The sequence below is a fragment of the Macrotis lagotis genome, chromosome 8 (assembly GCF_037893015.1).
Source record: "Macrotis lagotis isolate mMagLag1 chromosome 8, bilby.v1.9.chrom.fasta, whole genome shotgun sequence".
Lineage (NCBI taxonomy): Eukaryota > Metazoa > Chordata > Mammalia > Peramelemorphia > Peramelidae > Macrotis > Macrotis lagotis.
The window spans coordinates 108920153-108940674 of NC_133665.1; the positions used below are offsets into that span (position 1 = coordinate 108920153).

At 37.5% G+C, this 20522-nt stretch overlaps 1 protein-coding gene across 9 annotated transcripts in view; it reads left to right on the forward strand.

Annotated features, from left to right (window-relative positions):
* The window catches only part of RAD54L2 (RAD54 like 2), a 248935-nt gene that overhangs the window by 52555 nt on the left and 175858 nt on the right, over positions 1-20522 (forward strand). Inside the window, exon 2 of one of the 9 annotated variants that reach the window (XM_074198075.1) lies at positions 14714-14807. The exons of 7 other annotated variants lie outside the window; for them this stretch is intronic. The gene's annotated coding sequence lies outside the window, so the exon portion shown is untranslated. Of the gene's footprint in view, positions 1-217; positions 288-14713; positions 14808-20522 lie in introns of those variants that run through there. One more of the 9 variants, XM_074198077.1, reaches the window with a different exon arrangement.

A 20522-nucleotide genomic window follows, 5' to 3' on the forward strand; every position in this document is an offset into this window, starting at 1 on the left:
GGCCCTGGCGGTCACGCCGGCCGGGAGGGGGAAGCTTTCTGGCGCGGACCCCGAGCGGAGGCTGCGAGCGCCGCCACCTGAGGAGAGACGCCGCGCGGCCGGAGGGAGCCAGCCAGCAGCGCCCGGGCCCGGCGGGCCTCCCCCCCGCCGCCGCCGCCGCCCCCCGCCGCCCTCCGCGGCCCGAGCAGCTCCGCGCGCCGCGGCTCGGCCCGGCCCCGATCGCCCGTCCCGGCCCGGCCCGGCGCGGCCCAGCCCGGCCGGGGACGGCTCGGCCCCGGCGCGGGGAGGTGAGACGCGGCCCTCTCGGAGCGGGTCCCCCGGGCTTGCGGGGCCCGGGGACGGCCCCGGATCGGGGGGGGGGGGTCCCCGGACGGTGGGGGCGGGGGCTCCGGCGTCTCCTACCTGGGGAGAAGAAGCGGGGGGCGGTTTCCAGGGAGCCGCGATGGAGCCGCGGCCGCGGAGGCTCCGTCCCGGAGCAAAGTTGCTGGGGCTCCGCCGGGTCGGAGCCGAGTCGTGTCGAGCCGCGGCCGCTGCGGGAGCCGGGCGCGGGAACGTGGGGGCCGCGGCGGCGGCGGCCGGGCCAGGCCGGGCCGGGCTGGGGAGCCGGGACCCACGAGCCGGGCAGGAGGGCATTGGAGAGCGGGCGTGCATGCGGGCACGGTGCGCGGACCGCGGAGAGCGCGGGGCATCCGAGACCTGTTGGAGTCCCAGACGGCCGCCGGGGCGGGGGGCAGATGGGCGAAGCGGCGGGGAAAGGGATGGTGGAGGGCTGGAGCGGTCCTGGTCCTGGGGTGGAGGGTGAACTTGGGCGGAAAGCAGGACCCTGAGCGGCGGACTTGATCACCCACGTCGAGACGGGACGTGGAGGGCCGCGTCGTGTGGGGGAACGCGGCTTTCTCGGGGATCGGAAAGTGCTTCTGAGGATGGTGTTGGGCTGTTGCTTTCCTCCTTTGTTCTGGAGTCGAATGACTCATAATTTCTGTTCCCTGATGCAGCCATTGTTTGTTATTGAAGGATGACGATCAAAACTGGCCCCCGTGCAGCCGCGGATTCAGGGGCTCCCCTTTCCATAGATTACCGTTTGATTCCCTGCAGCCCAAACTTTAATCGAAAAACCCGTCTCCACGTAGCCACCGTTGTTGAGACGTGCTAGTCCAGATCTTCTGGGCGATCATTGTTTAAGGAAATTCCTTGCTGGCAGAAGGACGTGAAACTTCACTTTCCCATCATTCATCTCTGTGATGGCAACTTTGAATCATGCTGGCGATCATTTTGATTCCACAGGGTAAACACCAGAAATAGTAGATATTTTTAAGTAATGCAGTTGGTTTATGTCTGATATTTTTGTCCTTTGAGAGGCTCTTTCCCAGGACATAGCTTGCATGTTTCAAACTTGATTTTTCCAAATTTATTCTAGAGCTGTGCACTACTTAACTCCAAACCACGGGCTTATCAGTAGGCCAGCCATTTGAAAGTATATTTTGTGGATTCCTAATCAAAGGGAAACTCTGCTGAAGAAAGGGGAAGGGAAAGAGAAGGGAATAAGCATTTCTACAGCACCTGCTGCACTAAGCATTGTGCTAAGCACTTTACAAATGTCAACACTGAAGGTGTAGTACTGTTATTATCCCCATCTTATAGTTGAGGAAACTGAGACAGGTGAAATGGCTTGCCCAGGATCATAACAGTAATAAGGGTTTTGAAACTAGATTTAAACTCAAATTAATATGTGAGCTCAGCTGACTTCTTTGTATTTTCTGAATAAATTTTTGGGCCAGTGTCTCAATATAGAACTGGGGGTTATTGTTTTCATGGGAATTGTGGATTTATCAACTGAGATCAGACAACAGCTCTCTTAGGGTATAGAGAGAGGGAATAAGTATTTTATTATACATCTACTATCTGGTCAGCATTATGCTAAGCTCTTTACAAATATTATTTCACTTTTCACAACAATCCTGGGAAGTAGGTGTTATTCTATTTTTAAAGTACAGTTAAAGAAACTGAGGAAGACATAGGTCTTAGTTATTTGTTCAGAATCATTCAGCTAGTAAGTGTCTGAGGTCTGATTGGAATGCAGATTTTTCTGATTTAAGTCTCAGTGCTCCTATATATACTATGTCACATAGCTGCTTCTCTGTTGATCTAATGCTTTGGTAAAAATACAACTTTTCTTTTTTGTTTTTTAGGTTTTTTTGTTTTTTTTTTGCAAGGCAAATGGAGTTTAAGTGGCTTGCCGCTACACAGCTATGTAATTATTAAGTGTCTGAGGCTGGACTTGAACTCAGGTACTCCTGACTCCAGGGCCAGTGCTCTGTCCACTGTGCCACCTAGCCGCCCCCAGTTTTTCTAATAATGATATTTTTCCTGACTTTTCACTAAGCAGTTCTTAGCTTATATATTTTTTTTTCCTGCAATAGTTGCAGGTCACTGAAATGATTCTGGTAGAGAGAGCTTTTTAAAAGAAATAGATTTTAAAATCTTTTGAGAATAGGAAGTTTTGTCATTGGGGAGTATTTGTTTTGATTAGTTCAAATTGATTATCCATTTAGAATCCATAAAGAAACTATTTCCTTATAATTCCCAGCCTATGTGAATACAAAATTGGTTTTGCACTGCTGAAATTCACTCTACCTATTTGCTTTAATGTGTAACTTCATATTTATGCTAATGTATTAAACAAACACTTTATTCTGTATATTTCTGAATAATGAATTGGGCATATATTTGTTCTCAATTTCTATAGTATAATGCTATCTTTTCTTATCCCCCCCCCCCCTAAAAATCTGAAAGTGCAGCTGTTACCTTTGTTGCTCTATTTTGCTAACAACTCCAGAATAGCTCTGGTCTCTTTGAATAATTATTTTTAAATTTTGGCTTTTTGAAGATCATTTACTTTTTAATTTAAGGGTACTACAAATGTAAACAAGAATCTTTTGTTTTTGTCATTCTGTCAACAAGCCAACAGTCTGAATTCAGTAAAATGAAATTCTATTTATGATTGTATAAGCTGTTTAAAACATCTTTTAATTTCTATCCAGAATGTTCATTCTCTCTGAGAAATTCCAAATATTGTTTTCATATGTTGCATTATTATCTGGGAACATTGCCTTGCTGAAAAGTTTTGGGTTCCATCTTGGTTAAATAGATTTAAAGAGCTTCAATATCCTTGTTGAAGGAAACACTGAACTTTTTTTTTTTTAGTAATAATGAAAATAATGATTTAATATTTTTGGTCTCATGGCAATAAAACATACAGAAATAAGGTGGTTTGATTTAAAAAAAAGACAGGGAGGCATCTAATTCTGGATTAAACGTCTATATAAATTATTAATCAACAGTTTGGCAAGCGCATTATTAATGCCTTCTTTCTAATTCTTGTTGGACTATAATCCCCTTGAGATTTTGTTGTTATTTTTGTTGACGTTTTTGTGGAGAAGTCAGCAATTGATGTCATGTGAATTCTGTCTAGAAAGAGTGGGCATCTGAAGTGCCAAGCAGTTTTGTGTAGCCTCTTATTCTACTTCCTCAAGTAAGCTTTATTGGTAGTATCATTCTACCTTTCATCTTGTTTGGAAAAAATCAAGTGTGGGACATATTTTTCATCCACCATATGGGCTAATTTGATTCACGTATAGAGAACAGAATATATGCATACTATGATTATCTTCACTAGGGATTCCGTCAGCACTAGAGATGAAAATGACAAATGAGTAAGTCTGAAATGTTTCTAAAGGAACTAACCTGTTTCTTGGATATATATCAGATTTGTTCTCTAGTGAACTTTATATGTGAAATGAATACTAATTCACACATATATTGCTTTGTTATATGATTAACTTAACTTTGTGACATAAGTAGCACAAATATTATTCCCATTTTGCAGATTTCTGGAAAGCTGAATCTCAAATGAAGTAATTTGTCCATGTTTACACAGTAAATGTTGGATCTGAAAATTGAGTCTAGGTGCCTCTGACTTAACTCTATTCTACTATGTTGCCTTATAACATGAAGAGAAACTTACATTTAAAATATTCAACATAAAGATAGTTCATTCCTAAAATTGTTGCCTTTTCTGGAATCTTATAGCATTTGTGCCTTTTTATTTCCAGGTGGTTGGAAGACCAAATCCTTATCTTCACAGTGAAAATTCTTTTGTTAGGATTGATCCATATGTATTTAGTGTTAATGAGATCAGAAAAATTATGTTGATTTATGGTGGGTTATACATGACATTGAAGATTTTGGGTTTTATGCTAAAGACTTTAGGGAGCCATTGAAAATTTTAGGTAAATGACATGTTCTGTCCTATGACTTGAGATTATTTTGTATTTAATTTTTTCTTTTTAAATATTTTACTGATACGTTTTAAAAAATTACTCATTTCTCAATTTCTGTCCTCACTCCATCTTGTAACAGTTAAGTACAATCTAGTAAAACAAATGAATACATTGCCATTTTAAAAATATATGCTTTATTCTATACCTATAAAAGCTAACCTAGTTTTCCATTTAACCAGCCTTCCTTCTCAAACTCTGACTGTCTTATTTTTCTTTATACATTTACATTACATTTTCTGTACCATGGGGATTGTACTTCATGCCTGTTAACACATTCAATTATTTCTGCCTTTTTAATATTTCTATTTCAACACTTGTCTCAGATCATCACCTACTTTAGACCTTTTTATAATCCTTGTATTTATTACCTTGTATTTATTTTAATTTTTTGTTATTTTTGTCATTTGTATGTATTCATGATTTCTTTTCTTAGAGAATATAAGCTCCTTGAAGGCAGGGACTATTTCATTTTTTTTTTTTGCATGTATATCTTTTTTTTTTTAGTGTTTTGGCAAGGCAATGGGATTAAGTGACTTGCCCAAGGTCACACAGCTAGGTAATTATTAAGTGTCTGAGGTTGGATTTGAACTCAGTTCTTCCTGACTCCAGGGCCGGTACTCTATTCATTGCGCCATCTAGCTGCCTCCTGTTTTGTATTTCTTGACCTATCACAGTGCCCAAACACAAATGTTGTTGATTGGTTATTAAGTTTGTGGAGGATAGGTTAGAAGAGATAGATTAGCTGGTATTTTATTTTTATTTTATAAATATTTTGTTTTCCAATTACATACAATGGTAGTATTACCAATCATTTTTTTGGTAAGATTTTTGAATTTTACAATTTTTCTCCCTCTTTTCCCTTCCCTTCCCTCTCCCCCCAACAGAAGGCAATCTGATAGTAGGCATTATATTTGCATCTATGATAAGCATAGATTGGAATTGGACTTGTTGTGAGAGAAGAATCAGATCCAAAAGGAAGAAAGAAAACATTAGACATAGCAAAGTTACATAAGAAGATAATTTTTAAAAATTAAAGATAATAAGCTTTGGTCTTCATTTATACTCCCACAGTTCCTTCTCTGTATATAGATCCAGATACACCAATCCCCTAAAATTGTCCCTGATTATTGCACTGTTGGAATGAGCAAGTCCATCATGGTTGACCATCACCCATATTATTAGTGTGTTTAATGTTCTTCTGGTTCTGTTCATCTTACTCAGCATCAATTTATGCAAATCTTTCCAGGCTTCTCTGAAATCTAGTCCTTCTTGATTTCTTATAGAACAGTAGTATTCCATCATATATACCACATTTTGTTCAGCCATTCCTCAATTGATGGGCCTCCCCTCTTTCCAATTCTTTGCCACTACAAACAGAGCTAGTACGAATATTTTTGTACAAGTGAGATTTTTATCCCTTTTCATGATCTCTTCAGGGTATCGACCCAGTAATGGCATTGCTGGGTCAAACGGTATGCACATTTTTATTGCCCTTTGGGCATAATTCCATATTGCTCTCTGGAATGGTTGGATTACTTCACAGTTCCACCAAGAATGCTTTAGTGTTCCAGATTTCCCACATCCCCTCCAACATTGATCATTAATCCTTTCTGGTCATATTGACTAATCTGAGAGATATGAGGTGGTACCTCGTTTCTCTAATCAATAATGATTTAGAGCAATTTTTCACACTACTATAGATAGATTAGCTAGTATTTTAGGCTATAAGCAGCAAAAGCAAATTGGGCATCTTTTAGATTCATTACCACCCCCCTCTGAATCTTCCCGCCCCAGTTTTTTCTTGACTTTACCTAGTTCTACTAGTCTCTCTAGAATGTCTGTTCTGTAGACAAAAAACTTCCCTTCATCTTAATTCTGTCCCTCTCTCACTCTTTCCATTTACTGGTTCTTACTGAAACCTGCCTCCCCTGATGATACAGCCTCCCTAATTACTTTTTCCAATATTGGCTAACCCTTTATTCCTTGCTTCCTATTCTCCTTCTAGGTTCTCTCCCCCACCCCCCCATCACTCAGGAACCTTTCTTCCTTTGAGATTCATGCTATTCTTTATTAACCACCCAATCAAAATCTTGGTAGCTATAGTTCATAGATTTCCAGGTCATTCCTTTTTCTTCCTAAATGAGTTTGATACTTGACTTATAATTTTACTCTTTTCCTCAAGGTCTGCCCTCACAAAAGACTTATACATTTACACACACACACACACACACACACACACACATTCTCCTTCAACTCTTCTAAGTATTCGATTCCTTAATCTTGCTCACCTTTCCTGAACTACTCCTCAGCCACACAAAAAGATGTTCATACCTTTGTTCATTCCATCACTCACAGATAACACTTACCTCCATGTACTAGAATTCTTAAATTCCCATATCTCACCAAAACCTCTTGGCTTTTTTATCACTCCCTCTTCCTTCCCTTACACAACCCTACTCTTCATCTACACAGTGATCCCCGATTCTTTGACTCGTTACTTTCTACTCTCTTTCTTGACTCTTGGATGAAGCAGTTTAACTCTCACTGTTCTCCTTTGTGCAATCTGTAGCCCCCTTATCATATCACCAATTATTCCCAGCCACACCTCAGCCTTTGATCATTCCCACCATTTGTCACCTTCACTCTCATACATGTCCTACAGAATGTAGTTGGAGAAAAATCACAAAACCATTCTGATTGGTTCCTCTACAAATTTATACAGTACAATCTCAACTGGATCCTTAACTAAAGCCATGTAATCTTATTATATGCCCCTTATCTCACTATTCCACTCTCCAGAGGAGCTCCTCCAATCCTTTTTATTCTTCCTCAAACTTCTTATGGCAGTCTCTCCCTCTATTTTCTCAGAAGAGAACTTTGACCTCATTTTTTTTCCCTGTAAAATATGAGAGTTCATGTGAACTCTCTCTTTTCCCCCTCTTATCTCCTATCATTGGTGTTTTCTTCCATTCTCTTCTCCTAACCTGTCTTAACATGATGAAAAAGTCTTATTTCTTACCAAGATTAACCCCTTACTTGTTCAAGTGATCCCATGCCATCTTGTCTCCTCCAATAGAATGCCCCTGTTATTAAAAGTTTTTAACCTCTTCTTGTCAATTGACTCTTTCCCTACTGCCTACAAACATACCCATGTTCCTCTCATCCTGAAAAAGCATTCACATGATTCTTGCACTTTTGCTAATTATCATCCTATATACCTTTGGCCCTTTGTAGCTAAACTACTCAAAAAACTACCATATTAGGAGCCTGTGTACTTTCTCTCCCACTCTCTTCTTAACCCTTACAATCTGGCATCTTATTTATTTCAATGAAATTATTATCTCTAAAGTTATTAGTGATCCAGTGACCTTTTGGCTCAATCCTCATTCTCCTTGACCTCTCAGCAGCCTTTGACTCAGTTGATCACTAGCTTCTCCTTGGTATTCTTTACTCCCTAGGTTTCTGTTACACCACTTTCTCCTGGTTTTCCTCCTACCTATCTGACCACTTCTGTCATCTTTGTTGAATCTTCCAAATCATGCCCTCTATCCATAGGTGTCCTCAGAGTTCTGTCCTGGGTCCTCTTCTCTTCTAAACTGCTTCACTTGGTGATTTCATCAGCTTCCATAGATTTGATGATTCTCAAATCTACCCAATCACCTCTCATGAGTTGACAACTGATTAGATATAAAGGGGGTAAAGAGTCAAGGGTAACTTGCAAAGGTGCAACTTGAATGTCTTGAAGATAGCTACCATTTCAGATGAGGGGCAGGTTTGAGGGTAAAGATAAACAGTTTATACTTTGGTCATTTTAAGGCTAGTGAAAGGTTGAGGTGAAGCTATCTTACACAGACAATTGATGTTATGGGACTGGAAGTAAAGAGACTGGGGGTGAGGATGTTAATTGAAACCCCATGAAAGTAACAGATATCACCAAGACAAAATATAGTGAGAAAGAAGAACCCAGGACAGTCTTGACATCTATTGGCTGTCTGTACAATATTGCAAATAGGAGAGCTAGTTGGCACAGTGGAGAGTGCACTAGGTCTGGAGTCAGGAAGACTTGTCTACAGACACTTGTTTAGCTATCTGACCCAGGCCAAGTGACTTAATCCTTTGTCTCAGTTTCCTTATCTGTAAAATGGCAAACTATTCCACAGTTTTTGCCAAGACCACCCTAACTGAGGTTACGAAGAGTAAGACATAACTGAACAAAAAAATGTGGCAAACACTTTGTACTTTTATGAAAGAAAGGGAGTTTTTTGTCTCTTTTTGTTAATGTTGTCTTTTGATAGCAACTTCCCAGTAGGGTTATTTTTGGGGGGGGAAATGGAGGAATATTCAATATTTTTTTATTTTTCATTTCTTTATAACTTCTCCCAGTAGAATCTTTCACTCTAACAAAATATAATTAAGCAAAATAATCAACACATTGATCTTGAATGAAAATGTGTGCTTTATTCTACACCTATAGTTTGTTCTCATTTTTCAGCTTAGTAATTCTTTACTGTTGGTTCTCTGAAGTCATGATTTTCTCAATAGATTTTTAATATAATTCACAATAAGATATTTATAGTTTGAGATCTTTGAATATGGCCTTCCTTGCTTTTGGAGGCCAAATTGTATAACTAATGCCATTTTCTGAAAGGGCCTTTATTGGACCATTTTCATATTAGAAATCCCAACTTAGTGACTAAGAAAATATCATTGTTCTTTAGTACTTTTCTTTCAGATGTTGTATAAAAGAATACACTTGTCTTCAATGTCGGGAAATATTTCTGTAAGCATACCTTTTGAACTTAATTTTCCAGAAGTTGATAGTATTGTACTAATTAATTCATTTTCTCCATAATAATCATGTTGGGAGTTAGTATACTGGTAAATGATTATTGGAATGAAGTAAGAAACATGAAATGGGATGGAAAATGATAGTGAACATAATGCTCTAAGGTTTGCAAAGTACTATATAGTTTTATTTCATTAAATCCTGTTACCCTTTGAGATCAGTGTTGTTACACAAACATGAAGTGTTGTTACACAAACATGAAGAGCACAAACATGTTATACAAACAAGCTTTTTCTGAGACTAAAAAAAGCTTAAATGACTTGCTCAGAGTCACAAAGCTAGTGTTTGAAGTAGAATTTGAACTCAGCTCTTCCTTTCTCTAGGCCTACCTGCCTTCCCAAATGAAAAGCATTTATTAAGTGCTTGATATGTGCCAAGCAACGATGATAGATGCTGGGAATATACATAGAAAAACCCAGATGGCTTCTGTTGGCAAAGGGGGGAAATCAAGTCATACAGACATTTCGGCTTCAGGGCAGTTGGAAAGGCCCAGTGGGTGTTAACTCTGTTGGCAGGGTAGATGGTAAGGTAAGTCCTGGTGAACTTCCTTATTACTAGAAAGATTGTAGTTGGTAATTTTTAACTCATTGAATAGGTGTGAGTGGCTATGTCTGGAATAGTCTACCCTGTGAAAGGGGAGATCCAAGTATGAGGATCTGGACTAGGAGGGGTTTGCCTGTGTCTGTGGAGGAATGGTCCTACACAGATTTTATTTCCCTCATTGCATTTTAGCAGACTCTGGACATGTGGAGGATCAGGCTATAGTTATAGGAGGAAAGGATCCTGTCCTTTAGACAATAATGCAGTTGGTATGAGTGTGGATAGGGTAGCTAGGTGGTGAAGTGGATAGAGCCTAGGGCCTAGAATCAGGAAGACTCATCTTGCCAAGTTCAAATTTGGCCTCAGACATATACTGTCTGTGTTATCCTAAGGGAGGTCACCTTACCCTGTTTACCTCAAATTTACTCATCTGTAAAATGAGTTGGAGAAGTTGTGCCCATTGCAAGCCACTTCAGTATATCTTTGCCAAGAAAATCCCAAATAGAGTCACAAAGCATTGAATACTACTGAAAATTCCTGAACAACAACAAATGAATATAGATAAAAGAAAATAGAAGAGGGGACAGCTTGGTGGCGCAGTGGATAGAGCACAAGCCCTGGAGTCAGGAGGATCTGAGTTCAAATGTGGCCTCAGATACTTAATAATTACCTAGCTATGTGACCTTGGGCAAGTCACTTAACTCTACTGCCTTGCCAAAAAAAAAAGAAAAAAGTAGAGGACAATAATTGTAATATGGGTTAATATTTTCTATATAAGAGAAGAAAAGAAAGAACTGTTTAGATATATAAAACTTGTTTTGGTTCACAGTGAAGGCATTTCCCTTTTGGTTAGAGTTGAGATGCAGCAGAGAAGAAAGTTGTGTTTATAAAGGTGAGAAGCAATGAAAACATGAATTTTAGCAGTAGTAAGTTTGGGACCATAGCATGCAGTAATAGTTTTATTATGTTATATCTATACAGAAATATTTATTGAGAAATTAATTTATGAATAGTCAGTATAAATGGGGAGAGATTGTGAAATCTGAGAAGCATTTGGAAATACTTATCTATTTCATTCTGAATGAAATATCAGCAAATTTATAACTTTTCCCAGTAGCATCGTTCACTCTAACAAAATATAATTAAGCAAAATAGTACATTGACCTTGAGTGAAAATGCAAAAGACAGGAAACATACTCCTGATGAGTTTGGAACAATGTTGTGGAATTTGATAAAACTAAGTTTCCTGGAGAGTGTAGCCTTAAAACTTGAAGTCCTTAGTCCCATTGTCAGTTATTCCTTAGTTATTTATTTGGTTTCTGGTACTTTTTCTCATTTTCATTAATTAATCAAGCATTATTAAGTACTTGCTAAGTGCTAGGAACTTTATTCAATGTTGAGAATATAAAGAAAAAAATCACATCCTGCTATCAGGAAACTTAACATTTGAAGGGGAGGGATAACATATAAATCAGAATATGTAAGAGAGAGTAGCTGAATGGTAACCTTAGAATGGATAGCTCTGGCCAAAAGAGGGGACCAAGAAAGACTCCCTAGAGAAAGTGGCTTGTGAGCTGAATGTTAAACAGAGCCAAGGATTGGAAAAATATGTTAGGATTATACAAATATGAATGTGGGTGCATATATAGGTATAAATCTTTTTGAGCACTGGCCCTGGAGTTAGGAGGTCACTGAACTTAATACTTACTATACTGTGTGACCTTGGGCAAGTCACTTAACCCCATTGCCTTGCAAAACCAAAACCAAAAAAAAAAAGGTTTACAAAACCCTTTCTTTGTATGATAGAAGAAATCTTTTTAAAATCCAAGGCTGTTTTTAGAGGACAAAAAAAAATTCTTTCTTGACACACATGACTGAACGATTTTTTTGTTTCTAAAACTTTTTTATATGTATATGCATTTAAAGAAACAAAAGTTTGACTTTATAACTTCATTGAATATAATATTTGGCTTGGCAGGAGGCTTATCAATTCATTTGACTCATAAGGTGAATTCTCTCCTATTGCTTAAGCTATACATTTACACATTACATTCATTATATTCACAAAAAGTCTCCCCTGTATAAATGCTCTGATGCCAAGCAAGCATACTGTTCTAGTAGAAGACCCTCTCCCTTTGATTACTTACGTTCATGAAATTTTTCTCTAGTATGAATTTTATATCAGCTAAGCAGTACACAAATAGGAAGCACCTTCCAAATAGGTATTTTGGATGGAAGTCATTTACAAATGTGTTGATTGAAAAAGGCTTCATGCAGAGTATTGCACTTAAACTATGCCTTAATGGAAGAGAGGGGACTCTATGAGATAGAATGAAGAAAAGAATGCATTCCAAGCATATGGGGTAACAGGAGCAAAGGCAAGGAGATTCTGGGAGATGGTAATATTTGAGGATCAAGACAGAGAGTAATACCCCTTGAGCCTGGAAAGACAGGTTACAGTCAGGTTTTGGAAGGCTTTAAAAGCTAAAAAAGGGAAAATTTGTATTTTATCTCAAATGCAGTAGAAAGCCAATCAAATTAATTGAGTCATATGATCAGACGGTGTTTAAGATAAATTACTTTGGCCATTATATATCAGATGGACTTTTAGTCTTAGTTTATAATAAAATACTCTTAAAATCAATTCAATCAATTAATCTTGTTTTGTAATATTTTACTTAATTTCAACCTAGTTTTCTTGTTGGATGTTTAAGCTTGTTTTCAGTTTTATTTTTTTAAACTGTAGAACAGATAGCTATTTGTTTTTAATAGTACTTTAAAGGTGTTAGCTGTTAAATGGGATTGAGCCAAAAGGTTTATTTTTGTAACTTTTATTTTAAAGTGCCATTATGGACATTTCTTTTAGGAAAGTTCTTGCTCAGCTTTGGGAATCTCACCTTCACCCCATTCATTCCTATGACTTTCCCTCTCTCCATTGCGTTTCCCCTTTAGACTGAGCTTCTTCAAGGCAGAGACTCTTTTAATTGTTTTTATTTATACCCCTGTTCTCAGCACTGGGTCTGGTGCATAGGAAGAACTTAGTGAATGATGCTACTACCCATTCCTTTACAACCCTTCCAACAGTGAGTTTCCATTCTTTTATTTTTTTGTCAGTCTGATCACAGTGAGATAAAAGAATATAAAATTCTTTTGATTTTTCATTTCCTTGATTATTAGGGTATTCATTTTGCCAAGTGGTTATTAACAATTTGCTTCTGTTTTCTGGAAATTTTCTCTTCTTATACTTAGACTATATTTTCCTATCATAATTTCTGTAAATTTTTTTTTTTAGATTTTTCAAGGCAATGGGGTTAAGTGGCTTGCCCAAGGCCACAGGGCTAGGTAATTATCAAGTGTCTGAGGTCAGATTTGAACCCAGGTACTCCTAACTCCAAGGCTGGTACTCTATTCACTGCGCCACCTAGCTGCCCCTATTTCTGTAAATTTTAAATTACTATTTTTATATTATATAGTTTTTGTTGTATATAATTTTTTAAAATTTATTTATTTTTTATTAAAGATATTATTTGAGTTTTACAATTTCCCCCCCAATCTTACTTCCCTCTCCCCACCCCGCCCCACGGAAAGCAATCTGGCAGTCTTTACTGTATATAATTTTATCAATGTACTCAAGCACATCTATCTCATCACTAAAAATTCTTTCTACTTCTTAAATAAATATAATCATTTCCTTTCCACAGTTAAGTACAATTTTATTTTATTTTCAAACCTATCAACTTTCTCCCCTTCCCTTCTTCCCTACCTTTTTTACCCTCACTGAAGAAGTAAGAAAAAATATAAAACCTCTCTTACAGATAATGTATGGTCAAGTGATGAAAAATTTCTCATTGGACATGTCTTTAAAAAAATGTATATATGTTATAAATACATAAAAATAAATAAATAAATAAAAATAAATAAAAATCTCCTCATTCTTGAGTCCATCAGCATTCTGTCAAGAGACAGGCAGTATGTCTCATCACAAATTCTAAACAATTTGGTTGGTTATTGTGTTGATAAGAGTTTACAAGTTTTCTTTATACTCTAAATCAGCCAAAATCTTCCTTGTCAGACCCCTCCCTACTGCCACAGCTTCATCCTCCTTTTTTTCATTGAGAACATAAGAAAAATAAAACCTATTTCATACGTAGTCAATCAATTTCCAATTTGACCATATCCTAATATTTTTCTCATTCTATACTTTGAGACTTTCATTCATCATTAGTTCTCTAGAATCCTGGTTGGTCATTCTGCTGATTGAGTTCAGTTCTGGTTGATGAGTCCTTTTTTCAGTTGTATCTTACTCTTCATGATCACATTTGGGGTTTCTTGGCAAAGATATTGGAGTGGTTTGTCTTTTCCCTCTCCAGGTCATTTTATAGATGAAGAATTGAGGCAGACAGGATTTAGTGATTTGTACAAGGTCACACACTTGAGGCCAAATTTGAACTCAGGAAGATGAGTTTTTCTAACTCCAGGCCTGGCACATTATCCACTGCACCATCTAGGTGCCTGATAAGAGTTCATCCTGATAATATGCCATCTTATTTTTACACTGTAATTTGTTCATTGATTCCCTAATTTGGGGGAATGCTCTCAGATTCTCATTCTTTGTCATTTCAAAAAGAGCTATATTTTTGTACATCCTTAGAATTTGTTTTGCTTAGAACTAATTCTTCTCTTAATCTACCTTCTAATTCCCCCTTACTCCTCCATTTCCCTCCTTTAATCCTCTTTAGTGAATATATTTCTGTAACTAACGCAGTGTGTGTTTGTGTGTGTGTGTGTGTGTGTGTGTGTGTGTGTGTGTGTGTGTGTATTCCTTCTTTTGATAGTTCAGATGGGAGTGAAGTTCATGTATCAACCTTTACTCCCTTCTTGATTATATAATGTGTCAGATATGTGAGATAATTTTCTCTAACTTTCCTTTCCCTTCTCTCCCCCTTCCCCACCTTCCTCTTCCCCTGTCTTTCCACTCTTTTCTAAGATCATCAAGACATAATTGAACTACTTCCTGACCTTGTCTGATTGGATTCCCTCTATGAGCCCTAAATGATGATAGGGGGTCAGAGGGAAAATGGGTATGTATCATCTTCCCATATTTGAATATCAGCATTTTATTGTTTAGTCCTTGATCATTGTTCACTAATGACTATCTTTTAAGGTTTCTTTTCATTCATGTGTTTATAAGTTTTGCCAAGCTCTAGTCTTTTTAAGGAATGCTTGGAAAGCTTCTATTTCAATATACATCCACTTTTTCCCCTTGTAGCATTTATACTCAGTTTTGCTAGGTTAGGTTTTTTTTTATTGTAAGCCCCATATCCTTTGTCTTCTGAAATATCATTCCAAATTCTCCATTCTTTCATAGTGTGAAATTATGATACTATGGCTCCTTTGTACTTGAATTAATTCTTTCTGATTGCTTGCTGTTTTTTGCTTTGATATAAGATGTTTCTGGGATTTTTAATTTGGGAGGCTTTTTTTAGGTGGTGACCAGTGAATTCTTTTTATTTGCATTTTGCCCTCTAGTTCTAAGAGATCTTAACAGTTTTCTTCTAAAATTTCTTGAAATATGATGTCTAGGCTCTTGGTTGTGGTTTTCGTGTAGTTAAGTGTGATGTTCAAATTTTTTTTTTCCTCCTTGATTTGTTATCCCCGCTCAGTTGTTTTTGCTATGAAAGATAATTACGTTTTCTTCCATTTATGTTTAGCCTTTTGACTCTTTTAGTATTTAATGTTACCTTATGGAGTTGTTGACTTCTATTTGGTCCATTTGAATTTTGAATTTTCAGATTTTGGTACATGGGCATGATTTTGTACTTCTGTGCCAAACTATTAATTTCCTATCCATTCCTTCTTCTGGAGTTCCCATTTCTTTTTCAATTTTATCTTCAAACTTTTTCATTTCATTTATACAAAACATTTTTTTTAATTCTTTATAAAATTCTTGCTTTATCTCCTCCAGGAATTCTAGTTGATTTTGTTTCCAACCTATTTGCTTCTGTTAGGCCATATTTATAGACATTTTGGAATCATTCTTTTTCAGTGTTTGTGTGTTGAATTTCCCTGTCACTGTAGTAGCCTATTATGATGGGGTTCTTTTTTTGTTTGCTCATTCTTACAGTCTTATTCCTGATTTCTGACTAGATGTTAGGCCAGGGCTTTTTAATACTTGCTGGGAAGGTCTGAACTGGTCCTGTTCCTGCTTTCTTGATATTGACTGTTGAGTTAGTCCAGAATCTCAGGGACAGTCTGGGATGACCTGAAAGATTTTATTGCTTCCAGAGTGGTCTGATTGTGCCCTGTAAATTTCTGAAATGGGTTTAGTTCTGAGCAAAAGTAGACTGTAGCTGTATTCACCCTATCAGCCCAAACTGGAAAGCTCTTTTGGCCTGGGATTTCTGCCCTGGTTGTTCTTTTGCAGTCTGGGCTAGACTTTGGAAGAGGGAGATCCTGTTTTGCACTGGGTCTGAGCCACACCTATTTAGTTATTTTTTAATGTGTAAGTCTGTTATGTTTCTTTTCAAGTCTTAATGTCTGGTCCCTGTGATCATGGCTATAACCTTTACCAGCCAAAGCCTGGGATAGAGAGTATGATTGCCCACATTCTACTGTGTGCCATTTCCCACAACTTCCTTTTTTTTTTCTTCTGAAAAGGAACTTTTTTTCTTTAGGACTTTACTGGGAGAAAAACTGGAAAAGGAGTAGTTTGGTTTTTTGGTGGTTGTTGTTTTTAGAATTCTCCCTTCTACACTCTTGATTTTTTTTTTTTTTTTTGCAACACAATGGGGTTAAGTGGCTTGCCCAAGGCCACACAGCTAGGTAATTATTAAGTATTTGAGGATTTGAACTGAGGTACTCCTGACTCCAGGGCCGGTGTTCTATCCACTGCGCCACCTAGCCACCCTGATTCTTAACCTTTTTTATAATCCCTTTGTCAGTTTGGGGAAGTTTAAGAATCCCTTCTTTTATAACTTTGGTTTTTCTAGAAAGTCATAATTAATGGAAATGTTAATTTTTAGTTAGTGAATGAAAATAAAGGTGTAATTTTTTCCCCATCCAAATTTACAGACTGTCCCCCCCTCCCTCCAATCTATCCATGAATTGACTTGCCTTAAGAATCCTTAGCCTAGGGACAGCTAGGTGGCACAGTGGATAGAGCACTGGAGTCTGGAGTACCTGGGTTCAAATCCGATCTCAGACACTTAATAATTACCTAGCTGTGTGGCCTTGGGCAAGCCACTTAACCCCATTTGCCTTGCAAAAACCTAAAAAAAAAAAATCCTTAGTCTAGAAGATGGAAAACCCAACTTGAAATCAGGAAGACTTAGATTGAAGTTCTTCTCTGATATATCATAATGGTTATCTGCAGTTGATCTACAGAATCATTGATTACCTTGGGGAAAGTATTTCTTGTAAATTTCTGCCCTTGGGGTTAGAAATAAGATTGTAGGAAACTGGGGGAGCCAGTGAGGAGAAGTAGAGGGAGAAAATGTAGATGATTCCACTACAGTATTTTGCAAAAAAGGGAAGAGATGGTAGCAAATTATAGTTGCACTTTTTTTGTTGGATTGGAATACCTGACTATATTGCCTGAGTGTATTTATAGGCAGAAGAGAGTAGATGAAGGTGAGAGAGATTGAAGATTAGTCCTAAGAGGAGGGACACTTCTTCCTGAGGCAAAAATGTATTACAGAAGGATGGTTACAGTAATGGGATGGAAGACAGCCCAGGGAATTAATTCATACCGGATGGTTCCTGTTTCCTTAGCAAAGTGGTAGTGAATGAAGCTAGGAGCTTTAATAGTTTAGAGAAGTTTTGGAACATCCATAATGTGGAATGTTACAAGGAGCTAATGAAATAAAAAAAAAAAGAATTGCATTGGAGCTATAAAGGTCCAATTGAGTTTATATAGTTTAGATTTATAATCAACCAAGTCAACTTAGTTCTTTTGTAATTTTCTATTGGAACAGAGAAATTAAATAATGGGAATGACCCAGGGTAGCAGCTAACATGAAAGACATGGTAGAAGGTCATGTGAGTAAGGTATTCTGGGGTGATCAGTAGGACAGCAGCTGACCATGTTGTGGTCTGGGTTAGGCAGAGAAGCAAATGATAATTCTCATAATAATATAAAGGAAAGCAGCATTGAGAGATTCATCTAAAAACACAGCAACCTTTTGTAATTTCAGAGGACAATGAAGTAAGCCTCCATTCTTTGTGTTTCAGTGCAAGGCATCCATTTTTGAATGTAGCAAAAGTTTTATTGTAAGCATGACTCCATTGTTACACTGGAGAATTCAATTGGTGATGTATATGGCAGTGACATTTTGAATCATAGTGATACACAAAAAGCCTCCATAAAACTTTTTTTTTAATTTTGAGACTCACGTGAACCGAGAAGAAGGCTGATGAACTTTGAGGATAGGGAGAGATGGAGGAACATGAGGTCAGATGAGGGGAAAGGACATTTTATGACTTCTTCATTTTCTCTTTTTTCTTTTAATCTTTACCTAAAAACCATGTCTTAGTATTCCCATGGTTCTATATGTGAACTCATCAATGCTAGGCATCTTTCTATTAATTTGCAAACCAGTTAATGTCTACCCATCTTGTGCCATTTTTAATGATATCGTACCATAAATCTACCACTTTGTCCACTCAAAATATTCCTCTTGACATTTCAGCGAAATAGGTTGTCATGCTCACTAAATGACTTTGAACTACATCCCCCCCGCATATATTTCTCTGATTATATCTTTTTTCCTGCTTCTTCATAATTTCCTATTTTTAATGTATTGCATACTGGTCATACTCATCACTTCTTCATTGCTTCCAGGGTAATCCTATATTTAAGTTCTTCAGAGGCTATTATGTTACATGACTCATTGCTATACAATATCATTTGAAGCTTATTAGTATTAAAAAGCTAAGGTTTTTATTTCAGGGAGAAAGAAGGTTGGGTTCATTAAAAGAAACAAGCAGCTCAGCAAAGGCAATCCAATCTATTCCTCTTAATTCTGTTTAATTTAGAAGAATTTATTAAGCATCCATTATGTGCCAGATAACTATGTGGGAAATACAGAAATAAAAAGGAGCTAGTCCTAAATTCAAAGTGTTTATATTCTACTGGGAGAGAGAAGAAATAGCAAGAACATAGACAAGTTAACTTTAAATAAATATACAGAATACATGCATAGTAATTACAAGGTGTATGTAGGGGGGATAGTAATAATTGGGGAAATCAGGATATACCTCTTTGAAGGGGAACTAGAAGTTCCAAGAGGTATGGAGATAGGCAAAGAGAGGATTAGAGGACATGCCTAATAAGGGCATAGAAGGAAGAGATGGAAAACTGTATACAGAGAACAGTGAGCAGGTCAGTTTAGTTGAAATAGAAAATATATGATAATGAGTAAGGTGTGATCAGACTTTGATGGATAAAGAGAGATTTGAGGGCAGCTAGGTGGTGTAGTGGATAAAGCACTGGCCCTGGAGTCAGGAGTACCTGGGTTCAAATCTGGTCTCAGACACTTAATAATTACCTAGCTGTGTGGCCTTGGCCAAGCCACTTAACCGCATTGTCTTGCAAAAACTAAAAAAGAACAAAAAAAAGAGAGAGAGATTTGAAACATTGTGAAATACTTTAAATGCCAGACCAGAATTTATCGTTAATCTTATCCTGGTCTCCTAAAGGGAGCCACTGAAAATTTTGGATCAAGAGAATAGCATGATCAGCTTGGATTGGAATATACTATCAAATTAAGGAGTTGAAAAAGCTATCTAAGTTTCTATGTTAGAAGAGCAAAGATAAATGTCCTTGTTACAGGAAGGATTTAATTCCTTTAATTTTTACTCCTATGAAGGTTAGAATGTCAAACAGGAGAGCTAACTTTATTTTCATGTTCAAGATAGATGTATGAATGGATAAAAATCTATAAATAGCTGACCATTTAACTGTGTATCATAGTTTGGATAGACTAGGCATTCTTCCTTTGCTTTTTCCTGTGTGGGTAGTTAGCCCAAACTCTTTCAGGGGATTAAAGATCAGAGCAGCCTGAGTTTTGGATTTGTCAAATTTATTATACTATTATCTGCTAAAAAGAGCATTTGGATGATTTATATATATGTGAGATCCCTTCAACATGTACAGGGTTAGACATCCTATGTAACTTGGAAAGCTCTTTGTCAAGCTTATGTCTTCCTTTCTTTGCCTCACTAGATATTAATAATTATAGACTTATTAAGGAAAGTTTTCTGTTAAATCTTTTCAAGGAATCTTGTCTATCATATATGTAAAAATCATACACCTTGTTAGAGAGTTTTTAAGGCAGACTTTTGCTCTTGGGTACCAAATGCTTTTTTAAAGATCAACATATAGAAGTATAGTGGGATCTTGTATTTACTATACTTTTAAGCAAATTTCTAAATTGTAAAGGTGTGGTCCACTGTAGAATATTATTCAGCAAAGTCTTGCCCATACCATTGCAGGGCAGTGGGGTTAATTGATTTACTTATCCAAGGTCACACACTTGCCCAAGGTAATTATTGTCTGAGTCTGGATTTGAATTCAGGTCCTCCTGACTTCAGGGCCAGTGTTCTATACACAATGCTACTTAGCTGCCCCACCTGTACTATCTCTTATCTTCATCAAGTTGTATAAATTATTTCTATAAGATTTTTGTAGAAAATGACTAAGGGTTACATTCTTCTTTCAAATGAATCTATTTTTGTTGGTGGTGCCACCCTTCTTAGAGTATTCCAAGTTCGCTTTTCTAAAAACATCCTTGACTCTT